Raw genomic sequence first — 13,638 nt, 5'->3', positions numbered from 1 at the left:
GCCACTGATGACAGGTGGCAGTGGGGGCAGATGGCACTGACAGGTGGAAGTGGGGGCAGATGGCAGTGGGGGAAGTGGGGACAGGTGGCAGTGGAGGTAGATGGGCACTGTATTTTTATTTTATTTTTATTTATTTTTATTTTCTTTACACTGACCGCTGCAGAGATGCAGCGGTTCATCTCTCCCTCCTCATACGCTGTCTGTGTGAGGAGGGAAAGCCGGCGATAAGAGATGATCTCATATGTTTACATATGAGATCATCTCTCATTGGGCATGCCGATCACGCTGTAAACGGCCACTGTGATTGGCCGTTTACAGCAATCTGTGACTGGCTGTGTCCGGGGGACACGGCCAGCACAGAACTTCACCGATGCACGCCCGCGGCGGTGCGCAGAGCGAAAGTTAAAGGCAGTTAGCGTCCGCGCTGCAGCCGTCTTTTGGCTATAGCGCGGGCATGAATTGGTTATAGAGTCATGTAAAGCAAACTTTAAAAGCAAACCCATTAGGGAATTAAAGGGGTTGTAAACTCTCATGTTTTTTCACCTTAATGCATCCTATGCATCCAAGCCTTTACAATCGCTTTAACCACTTACGTACCTCCCACCACAGTTTTACGGCAGCTGTTTGAAGGAGGATATCGTTGTTATGGGAACAACTAGCTGCCATAACCTCGGTATCCCCTTTTTCAGCAGGCGGTCCGCTACAAGATAAAAGTAGTTCCTGCGGCGGATTTGCAGCAAGATCCCTTCTATCGGTGACGTGACCCGGCGGAGGCGATCGCGTCCTCTTGATGGCTCAGTAGGGAGACGAGTGAGGGCAAGATGGCCCCCACCCGTCTCCATACAATTGCTGGGCCCGAAGCGATGTCAAAACATCACTTCCGCCCACAGCTCTTAAAGGGACATTTTTTTTTTTTTTTGACCTCAGATCTCATATTTAAGAGGACCTGCCATGTTTTTTTGTATTACAAGGGATGTTTACATTCCTTCTAATAGGAATAAAAGTGAATTTTTTTTAAAAAGTGTAAAAATAAAAAATAAAAGGTAAAATAAATAATAATAATAATACAATTTTTTTTTTTTTAAACGCTGGGCTAATTTTACTGCTGTCTTATCTTTTTCTTCAAAAAAGTGATTTTTTCCAAAAAAAAAGTTCACTTGTAAGACCGCTGCGCAAATACGAAGTAAAGAATAGTATTGCAATGACCGCCATTGTATTCTCTAGGGTGTTAGAAAAAAACAATATATAATGTTTGGGGGTTCTAAGTAATTTTCTAGCAAAAAAACTGTTTTAAACATGTAAACACCAAAATCTCAAAACAAGGCTGATCCTTAAGTGGTTAAAGAAAAGGCACTGCAATATAATTATAAATCAGTGCTAATCCAAACAAAAAGAAAAAAAAATATTTCAACACACATATTGGAGAAGACGTAAATAACTTCCCATTATTAGGATATATGGAATCTTCAAATCAATGCAAACTCTGGTCTGTATAACCAAATAGTTAATTTGCACTGATTTCACTATAATTAAATTGAGTACAATAAAACATCAAGAGAAATAAAAGCAACAGACAATAATTATAATGCTACACCTTAAAATCTGATAAATAAACAACCTAATTAACATAATAGCCAGAAACAGTGTTAATCAAGCACATAATTAAATGAAAAATCAGTAAGCAGTACCCAGTAATATACACAAACTCCTGGTATTAATATTATTATTATGTATATATAAGTGCTTAGTGCTTTAGTGTTATTGAAACTTACATAAAGTAAAAAAAAAATAATCAGGAAAACAATTTAACTTCACCTTATTTACTCAATTTGTTACAGGGGATGCATTGCTATAACATTAGACATAGAAAGAATACAACAAAGGAAAATCAATAAGGGCAAAATATGTAATGTGTAAGTAGGGCAACTGACAGGCCCTTATAGAAATCTACTGATTCATGCACGGCTAGTGTATGTATGATCTGCTTCAGTACCCACTGCTGGAAGAACACCAAAAGTGTACCAAGCCCAAAAAAGTATCCCCACCCCAAATGATCTGCATTTTATGCAGAAGAAGCAGAGGCATGAAGCCCTTTGTAGCACCTTATTACAGGTTTGATATGATGTAGATTTCAGTTGCCAAGACTGCAATTGCAATATGAAAATCAATAATTTGCAGTAAAACAGATATTAAACTGTATGTTTATTAACACAAGATAAAGGGCTATCTTAACTGGGCTCTGCATGACAATGTAATGTTCCTTAAAGCTGATTTCCATGTTTCCTGTCACTTTAACCACTTCAGCCCTGGAAGGATTTACCCCCTTCCTGACCAGGCCATTTTTTGCGATACGGTGCTGCATCACTTTAACTTACAATTGCGCGGTTGTGCGACACTGTACCCAAACAAAATGTATGGCCTTTTTTTCCCACAAATAGAGATTTCTTTTGGTGGTATTTGATCACCTCTGCGTTTTTTTTTTTTTTTTGCTGTGCTATAAACAAAAAAAGAGCGATAATTTAAAAAAAAAATACACAATATTTTTTATTTTCTGCTATAATAAATGTCCAAAAAATTTAAGAAAAACTAATTTCTTCATCAGTTTAAGCCAATATGTATTCTTTTACATATTTTTGGATAAAAAAAAAAACAATAAGAGTATATTGATTGGTTTGCGCAAAGTTATAGTGTCTACAAAATAGGGGATAGATTTATGGCATTTTAATAATCTTTTTTTTTCTTACTAGTACTGCGATTTTTAGTGGGACTGCGACATTGCGGCAGACAGATCAAACACAGCTAAAAAAAACACTAATTACTGTATAAATGTCATTAGCAGGGAAGGGATTAACACTAGGGGGCGATCAAGGGGTTAAATATGTGTCATAGGGAGTTTTTCTAACTGTCGCAGGATAGCACTGCCTGGAGGAGGAAACTGATCATGGTTCCTAATGAGTAGGAACAACAGATCTGTCTCCTCTTTCCTGACAGAACGGAGATCTGTCTGTTTACATTGACTGATCTCCATTCTGTCTCTCTCAGGAGCGATCGCGTGTGCCCGGTCGGGGGATTGCGGCCGCCGGGCATGTGCATCAGCTCCTACGTCATGCGGCAGGCGTGTGTGCCCCCTATACCCCTATATGCATTGAGCGTACAGCTACGGCGATTTGCATAGGGGAACTAACCTGTCGCCATATTATGATGGCGGCTGGTCGGCAAGTAGTTAAATAGTTTGTTTGGGCCAGATTGTCTAAATTAACAATTTTCTTCACTAACTGCTGTAGTGTCTGTAAGCACTGTATGAATTGTATGTAGCTTCTGCTACATACAGCACACAGTGATGGATTCTGGCTGTGGTCCCGATGCTAGAATAAAACCAAACGTATGGGGCGTTCACGGCAAGCTTGAGTGGCAGAGAGCAACCCATAGTGCACTGCAAGATCGCAGTGCATTGACAGCTGTTGATTGGCCAAAGCATGCACCTGACCTGCATGCTTTGGCCAATCAAAGTGCGATCTGCTCTGAGAACCATGATTTGGCCAATCATGGCTCAGGGGGCTAAGTCCACGCCCCACGCTATATAAGGCTGCTTACCCGGCAGCTGCATGTAGTGTGATAGTGGAGATTGAGAAGTTGAGCTAGATTAGGCAGATTAGTTAGTGGCGTGCAGGCAGTTTAGTCACAGTACTCACAGTATCTCCCAAGCAGCACACTTATCTATCTATACAAACATCCCCTATCCTCTGTCCAGATAATGTGAAGTTCATTTATGACCATCCACTTAACCCTGTGTATATGTGGTGAGTCTACACCTCAGATTTTACAGACTCAGAGCCTGGATAACACAGGGTTATATGAATGGTCATACATTACCTTCACATCATCTGTACATACAGAGTGCTGGGGGATGGCATCTTATAACAGGAACTTATTTTCATTGAGTAGTATTGTTGTATGATTTATTATTGTATATATTAGTAGATGAGCACAATAGCTTTTTTTTTATTATAGACATCACTATCTGACCACTTTTCAGCCCCCAACTCCCCCCAGCTTACATCACCCCCGGACATCCCGTCTCACACATGGAACAAAGCAGAGTCTGAGCAATGCTTAGCCAGTCATGGGCAGCTTTGTATTCTGTGAATGAGTCCCAGTGTGACATCATCAGCCCACCCCTCTGACTCAGCCAATCAGAGGAAGCTTTGTATTCATTCACAGAATACACAGCTGCCTATGAGTGGCTGAACGCCAAGAAGTCTCTTTCTCACAGTTCGAACTGTATATAGTATGTAGCTGAAGTACTTAGAGACACTGCAGAAATTAGTGATAGCAGTAGTTTTTGGGCTCAGCTTGGTCCAAACAAACTATTTAGAGTGACAGGAAACATGGAAATCAGCTTTAAAGGGAAAAAATAAGTTTAGGACATCTCCCATATTAGAAAAGTACAGCGCATAAGGATTTTATATTGTACTTTAACACAGAGGTCACCCAACCACAGAGCTCGGACCGGTACTGGCCCATGCTCTGTTTGCAGCTGCACTGCAAAGGCTGCACTGAAAGAGGTTCGGTGGGTGAGCAGAGAAATTATATCTTCTCTCCCTGCTCACCTCGCATCACAGCTGCTCTGCCTTTTGACTGACATAGGACGACAGTACGTCTACTACACATGTGCCGGTCTTGAATGCGGGATGCTCCAAATGCCATACTGCTGGAGTAGGGATGAGCCGAACACCCCCCGGTTCGGTTCGCACCAGAACTTGCAAACGACCCCCGCGTTCGTTACGAACGTTCGAACCCCATTGAAGTCTATGGGACTCGAACGTTCGAAATGGAAAGTGCTAATTTTAACGGCTAATATGCAAGATAGTGTCCTAAAAAGGGTTTGGGGACCTGCCTCCTGCCTCAGGGGACATGGGTCACTGCAAAAAAAAGTTTTAAAAACTGCCGTTTTGGCGGGAGCACTGATTTTAATGACGATTAAAGTGAAAAAAAAGGTGAAATATTCCTTTAAATATGGTGCCTGGGGGGTGTCTGTAGTATGCCTGTGAAGTGCCACGTGTTTCCCGTGTTTAGAACAGTCCCTGCACAAAATGACATTAAACGGAAATAACACCATTTAAAACTGCTTGTGGTTTTAATGTTATATCTGGTTCCTGCAATATGGTTGAAAATCATTCAGAAAAATGGCATGGGTAGCCCTCCCTGCCCATTACCAGCCTATTTGGGTCTTGTACGCATATTAAGGGGAACCCCGTACCCATATTAAGAAAAAGGAAATGCGTGTGGCCCCCAGGCCCTATATACTCAGAACAGCAGTATACAGGCGGTGCAAACAAGACAGGGACTGTGTAGGTTTGTTGTGTTAAGTTGAATCTGTTTGTAATTTTCAACCGGTACATTTTTAAAGTGTAGCTCCAGTCAAAAAAACTATTTTTAAGCTTTTTGGAAAACATAGGGAAGGGTTATCACCCCTGTATAATTTGTTTTGTCGTCCATCTTTTTTCATCTCACTTGCTGCTGTCTCCTTGCGTTTGCAAGTAGGAGATGTTTGTAAGTTGGATGTTTGAAAGTAGGGGCCTGCCCTATATTATAGCGGTATGTACTGGGTACAGAGCACGCAGACAGCACGCACTATCTCCTAACACTACTGACTGCAAGCTCTATTATTAACCACTTGACCACTGGGCACTTAAACACCCTTAATAACCAGACCAATTTTCAGCTTTCGGTGCCCTCACATTTTGAATGACAATTACTCAGTCATGCAACACTGGACCTATAGGAAATGTTTGTCCTTTTTTTCACACAAATAGAGCTTTCTTTTGGTGGTATTTAATCACCTCTCAGTTTTTTATTTTTTGTGCTATAAAAGAAAAAAGACCAAAAATTCTGCGAAAAAATGAATTTTTCTTTGTTTCTGTTATAAAATTTAGCAGATTAGTAATTTTTTCTTCATAAATTTTGGCCAAAATTCATACTACTACATATCTTTGGTAAAAATAAGTACAAATTGGTGGATATTATTTGGTCTTTGTGAAAGTTATAGAGTCCACAAGCTATGGTGCCAATATCTGAAAATTGATCACACCTGAAGTACTGACGGCCTATTTCCTTTTTTTTTTTTTTCAATTTAAACATCCCTTGTAATAGGAATATGGGGTGACAGGTCCTCTTTACAGTGAAATCTGGGGGTCAATATGACCCCACATCTCACCTCTAGGCTGGGAAGCCTGAAATAAAAAATAAAAAAAAGATTCTGGCTTTGATCGTACTGGCGAGTTGGTAGAAGCACCGGAGGGCGGTGAGGGGTGGGGGGCGTCTATGGCTGGGTATTTCAGGGTATCACCGAGTATGGCTGGGTATCTCCGAGTATGGCTGGGTATGGCAATTTATGGCAGGGTATTGCAGAGTATTGGCGGGGTATTGGAGGGGTACTACAGAGTAATAGCAGGGTACTGCAGAGTATTGGGGGGTACTCCAGAGTAATGGCAGGGTACTGCAGAGTAATGGGGGTTACTGCAGAGTAATGGGGGGTACTGCAGAGTAATGGCAGGGTACTGCAGAGTAATGGCAGGGTACTGCACTGCAGAGTAATGGCGGGGTACTGAAGCGTAATGGCGGGTACTACAGAGTATTGGGGGGTACTGCAGAGTATTGGGGGGTACTGCAGAGTAATGGGGGGTACTGCAGAGTAATGGCAGGGTACTTCAGAGTAATGGGGGGTACTGCAGAGTAATGGCAGGGTACTGCAGAGTAATGGCAGGGTACTGCACTGCAGAGTAATGGCGGGGTACTGCAGAGTAAGGGCGGGGTACTGCAGAGTAATGGCGGGGTACTGCAGAGTAATGGCAGGGTACTGCACTGCAGATAAATGGCGGGGTACTGCAGAGTAATGGCGGGTACTGCAGAGTATTGGGGTGTACTGAAGAGTATTGGGGGGTACTGCAGAGTAATGGGGGGTACTGCAGAGTAATGGCAGGGTACTGCAGAGTAATGGGGGGTACTGCAGAGTAATGGCGGGGTACTGCAGAGTAATGGCAGGGTACTGCACTGCAGAGTAATGGCGGGGTACTGCAGAGTAATGGCGGGTACTGCAGAGTATTGGGGGGTACTGCAGAGTATTGGGGGGTACTGCAGAGTAATGGGGGGTACTGCAGAGTAATGGCAGGGTACTGCAGAGTAATGGGGGGTACTGCAGAGTAATGGCAGGGTACTGCAGAGTAATGGCAGGGTACTGCACTGCAGAGTAATGGCGGGGTACTGCAGAGTAATGGCGGGGTACTGCAGAGTAATGGCAGGGTACTGCAGAGTATGCACTGGTATTGCAGAGTATTGGCAGGGAATTGAGGGGTTAAATTTGGTGAGCAGCGATGTGGGCACTGCAGATGCAGCCCACATCGCTGCTGACACCGATCTCTTTCCCCTCCGCTGTACCGATCGGTACAGAGAGGGGAGGGAGGAACCGGCGTCATAACATGTTTACAAGTGATCACTCCGTCATTTGACAGAGCGATCACGTGGTAAACGGCCGCGACGAGCGGCCGTTTACCGTGATCCGTGATGCGCCGGGTCCTGTGGACCCGGCGGTCACGGATGCTCTCGAGTGCGCGCCCCAGGGGGCGCGCGAGAGCAGAATTCTGGGAGGCCGTTAATTAACGGCCTCTCAGAGTTAAACAACCGCCCTGAAGCCGTTAATCGGCAATGGGCAGTTGTTAAGTGGTTAAAGCTAGATCACTAGCTATATAGGTGAGGTGAATATAGTGGTGTATACTGCGGTCAGGGCACAGACAACAACCACTACACAGCAGCAAGATAGGAAATCAGCCAAAAACGATCGGTGTGTACTGTGTTGAAGGTACACAGAACACCCACTGCTTCAGATGCTAACACACTACACGAGGCCGCCTCAAAGGCGGCCTTATATAGTGTGGGGCGTGCACTACACAGCCTGAGCTATGATTGGCCACAGGCAGGATGCCTGTGGCCAATCATGGCTCTCCTCGCTGCTGGCGCTACGATTGGCCAAGCATGCGGGGTCACAGTGCATGCTTGGCCAATCATGAGCCAGCAATGCACTGCGCCACCGCAGTGCATTGTGGTCCGCGCGCCCCACTCGAATTTTGACGCGAACGGCCCAAACGTTCGGAATTCGCCGAATGGCCGAACAGCCAATGTTCGAGTCAAACGTACGTTCGACTCGAACACGAAGCTCATCCCTATGCTGGAGAGAGGCTGCAAGGAGAGGGATACATGTAAGTGTTTTCACTGCAGAAAACCTTTACAAATTGGCCTTAAAGTGACAAGCAGCATCTGGTGTTTGTGCTGGCAGGATACAGTGGAAAGCTGGATCTGGGGCAGGATAGTGATGAGCGGCGACAGTGGCAAGTGACATGCTGCATCTGGTGGCAAGCAACGGTGGCAAGTGACAAGCTGCGTCTGGTGGCAAGCGATGGTGGCAAGTGACAAGCTTCATCTGAAGTCAAACAACGGTGGAAAGCGACATACTGCATTTGGTGGCAAGTGACACACTGCATCTGGTAGCAAGTGACGGTGGCATGTGACACGTTGCATCTGGTGACAGTGGCAAGTGACATGCTGCATCTGGTGACAGGTGACATTGGCAAGTGACACATTGCATCTAGTGGCAAACAGTGGTGGCAAGTGACACGCTGCATCTGGTGGCAAGTGACATGCTGCATCAGGTGACAGGCAATGGTGGCAAGTGACATTTGGTGGTAAGAGACGGTGGCAAGTGACCCGATGCATCTGAAAGCAGGCGACGGTGGTAAGTGACATCTGGTGGCAAGTGAAGTGATGCATCTGAAGGCAGGTGACAGTGCCAAATGACATGCTGTATCTGGTGGCAGGCAACAGTGGCAAGTGACACATTCAGGGCTCCCACTGATTCTGCATTATGGTGAGTCAAACAATTTCATTTTATATTACAAAGCAATAATAGAAATAATGCGCTTCAATCATCCTAACATATCAACCATGGTGCTGTGATGATTGAAACACCAGCCATCGCCCCAACAAATCGCTCACGGCAAAATTTTCTTCCACTACACCAGTCCGCAGTGCCAAAAAGGTTGGGGACCACTGCTTTAACATGACAGTTTCAAATCACCTCTGACAATGATGAAGACAGCACACATTTCTAAAACTTAACAGGGGTCTTTCACTAAGAATGCTCTGCTATGAATCTGGTAAGGAAAATTAAGGTCTTAATCCTTTACTCAACCAAATGTGAACTAAATGCACTGTTTAGACCTTCTAGAATATATACCGTAAATTCTCTTCAGCAGTGGAAACAGATATGTCTTATCACATATTTCTCTATTTCTCCTGAAATGTGATCTTCCTGTCACAGTATGACTGTGGCTCTAGTGTAGACTATTACTACTTCTGTTTTTCAACTATTATTTGAATTCTTGTCCTGTTTTTTGGACAGAAATTGACAGATCTTTGACTACGGTTGTAGTTATGTCTTCGTATTTCTTGTATCTTCAGGAATCTGTCGAACACTTTCTTTATTAGTTGAGCAGGGGTGACATTTGTACATGAAATGTATGTATTCCATAGATAGAGAATTGCTATTTCGTACAAGAAAAAGTGCTACATGCGGATCAAAATATGTGTTGAATGACTCTTTGAAAAACAATATAGTGTACATGGTAGTGTCGATCAAACTCTCTGCTTTTCCATTGGATTACGTGTGTTCAGGATTATACAACAGCAGTTAACATCTTAACTCCCCACTGGATTGACAAAAAAGAGAGAGGTGTGTTTTCGAATGTCTTGTAAATACAGGTTTTATTCAGCAATGATAATGTGAGAGATTTGATCTGTATAGGTTGAGAACTTTTTGAGGATTTTTTAAAAAGTAGTTCACGATCAACAAGAATGCATGCCTTCTGAAGTCAAATTTGGAAAAGAAAAACTCTTTTTGTGGGACTATGAAGGCACAGACATTGAAGATAAATATTTTTATAAAAGTAAACACATTGGGGGTTATTTACGAAAGGCAAATCTACTTTGCACTGAAAGTGCACTTGGAAGTGCAGTCACTCTAAATCTAAGGGGTAGATCTGAAATGAGTGGAAGCTCTGCTGATTTTATCATCCAATCATGTGCAAGCTAAAATGCTGTTTTTTATTCTCCTTACGTATCCCCCTCAGATCTACAGCGACTTTACTTCAAAGTGCACTTTCAGTGTACGTTCAAGTGCACTTGCAATGAAAATTGGATTTTCCTTTAGTAAATAACCCCCATTCTATTTATGCATAGATATTAAAAAATATATATACAAAAGGGTAACGTGGCTTAAAGGGTAAAATCTCAAGATATGAAATACAAATGGGGATTATATATACAAAAACCAATGGGGATTGGGACACCTGACACTTTTTAAGGATTCTTCTTCAGAGGTGTCTGGGTATAACAGAAAGCAGCCTAAAATATAAGCATATATATAAAGTATATATGTATATGCTTCATAAGTACACACTTATATGCTACAAACAATAATCATCATTTAGAGAAGTAATAGTATAATAACAAAATTATTTTAATACTGACCCATTGATAAAAGATATGTAAGGAAACATAGCTGCCATATTAAAAACCAAGAACTTCTACTGTTGCCATCAACATGTTATCTCTGTGGGGCACCAGGGGTCAAGATGCCACAGAGGCGCAGCTTCTGAAGTCAAAGTTATGCATTTCTAACATGCTATGGTAGTTCAGGTATGTCATGTAATAAAATCAGAGTTGGTACTGGCGCACAGTTACTTAATATGGCTTCAAAAAATCTGACAAAATAAATGTGAATATATTTCAGAAAACTACTGTGAAAGGTCTTAAGAAAATATAAAGGGATAGTAAACTTTCATAATGACAAAATCAGTCATTCATATTCCAAGTGGTCTTATGCTGTATGCAGTGTACCCCAAAAGTCGGTTTATATTTTTGTTCTTTATTTGCTTATACAAATTAATTGTAATACATAGTTTGGGTTTTAAAGGTACTGTCTCAGTGTTTGCAGAAGACACAAAGCTATGTAGTGAAAAATGTCACCAGTGTACAAGATAACTTCGACACACTGGTTAATTAGGCAGCTACATGGCAAATGTTGTTCACTCTGCATAATTGTAAATTCATGTACTTGTTGGAGGAGGGGGGCACTGGGTAAATCAATTATGAAAGAAGATCTTGATGTCCATGTAGATAATAGATTTAACAACAGATTTAACAACAGCGTGCAATACCAATCTTCTCAATCTGGCAAGATATTTTCTTGTACTAACAGAAGTGTAGACTTTTGTGTAGAGAGATTAAAACATTAGTTTGTGCTCCAATATGAAGCTTTAGTACAAATATATTTTAGGTATGCAGTTTAATTTTCAGTTCCATGTCATAAAAAGGATGTACTGGAATGCAAAAGAGTTGCTGAACCAGACAAGTATAATGTTATACTGGTTTGAATTTATTCACTCTTGAGATGAAGTGATTATGGCAGGAAATGATCACTTGACATTAATATTTAAATGATCCATATAGAACATTCAGTGGAAACCTATCACTTTGGGGTCATCACAAAAGATAAAGAGAACACATGGAACATATGGAACTGGTTGTGGCATGTTCAGTAGATATACACTCATATTTGTATGTAGCATAATGATGATCCAGGAAGTTATTTGATTGATTTTAGAGATCATAAAAGATTGTTTTACATGTTAGAACAGTGGTAGGTACCCCCACGGTATGGGTGCCACAAGTAGAATGCAAAGCTTCTTTTGCTGGCACTCAATTCCCTTCCAATCAGCAGGGCAAGACAGGGAAGTGTCAGTGAGACATTCTGCCATACTAATGCATTCCAATCTCAGAATTTTCCATGCTGCACCTGCAGCATGGGAAACATTGTTTATTTCCCTAACTTTGCTGTAGCTGCGATTATCAGCTCTTGTAATGGCGAAAAGTTTGGGTGCGGTTCTGTTATGGGGGGGGGGGGCAGTCCTTGTTTCCAGGAAGAGGGAGACTGTGATTGGCCATTGCTAAAGCCAATCACAGTCCTGCTAGCCCTGCACACCATCTGGAGGAAGATGACTCACTTGGTTGCCACTACTAATCTCAGAAAGAAGGGATTTCACTATGAAAACCACAATCAGGTAGCAGTATGTGGAATTACTGTTGAGCGTCTGGGAATTTTTTTTGTGAGCTCATCATTGCACATCTATTCCAGATGCTTGTATGTGACATCACATACAAGCATGTGGGTTGGATAAGAGAGGCAGATCAGGCGGACAAGTGTGCAGGACACGTGTGTCTCATCTCTGCTTCTTTGCACCACGATGCATATTGCACATATCCTAGATGAGAAGAGGGTACAGCGGTGGGGCAAATGAGAAAGGGGGTTTAGCGGTGGGAAAGAAAAGCAGGAGGGTACAGCAGAGAAGCAGATGTGCAAGGGGGTACAGTGGTGGAAGTGATGAGATGGAGGTTCAGCTGTAGGATAGATGAGCAGCGGATACTGCGATGGGGGAGAAGAGCAGGGGTATACAGAGGTGGGGCAGATGTGCAGGTGGGTACAGTAGAAGGACAGAGGAGAAATGAAGTAGATTGGTGGAACAGATGAGCAGGGGGTTATAGTAGTGGGGCAGAAATGCAGGATGATATAGAGGTGAGCCAGATGTGCAGAAGGTACAGTGGTGGGGCAGATGAGAAAGAGGGTGACAGTGGTTGGACAGATGAGCAGATAGGTTCAGCGTTAGGACAGATAAAAAGGTGATTCAGCGGTGAGACAGAAGAGCATAGAGATATGGCAGTGAAGCAGATGTGCAAGGAGGTACAGTGGTGGGGTAGATAAGAAAGGAGGTAAAATGGTGGGGCAGATGAGAAGAGCAGCAATCAGAATCAGTATAATTTTCAACTGCCACGACAGCCAGCAGTCATGCTAATTACTGTAAGTTTGTTTACAAACAGTGTTTAACCACTTGCCTACATGGCACTTACAGCCCCTTCCTGCCCAGGCCATTTTTCAGCTTTCAGCACTGTCGCACTTTGAATGACAATTGTGCGGTCATCCTACACTGTACCCAGATGACAATTTTATCATTTTCTTCACACAAATAGAGCTTTCTTTTGCTGGTATTTAATCACTGCTGGGTTTTATATTTTGGCATGGCATAATGGCACTTACGGGCGCTGATGAGGCGGCACTTATGGGCACCTATTAGGTGTACTAATGAGGAGGCACTAATATGCCGCACTTATGGGCACTGATATGTGGCACTGATGAGCACTGATAGGCAGCACTGATGGGCACTGTTGGCTGGCACTGATGGGCACTAATAGGCGGCACGGATAGGCAGTACTAATGGGCATTGATGGGTGGCACTGATGGACGGCATTGATGGACAGCAGTGATGGTCATTGATGGGCAGCACTGATAGGCAGGACTGACAGCCACCATGGACTGGCATCACTACTGGCCACTGATTGGTGGCACTTGTGGGCAGTGATGGGCACTTATTGCTGGCAGTGGTGGGCACTGATTACTAGCACTGGGGGGCACTCATCACTGGCACTGATTTGTGGCACTGGTGTTGCTATTGTAATCAGGGCACTGGTGAT

Source organism: Lithobates pipiens, unplaced genomic scaffold (genome assembly GCF_037356315.1).
Source record: "Lithobates pipiens isolate NorthernLeopardFrog02 unplaced genomic scaffold, aLitPip1_a1.2 Scaffold_16, whole genome shotgun sequence".
Taxonomy (NCBI): Eukaryota; Metazoa; Chordata; class Amphibia; order Anura; family Ranidae; genus Lithobates; species Lithobates pipiens.
This window is presented reverse-complemented; position numbering follows the sequence as displayed.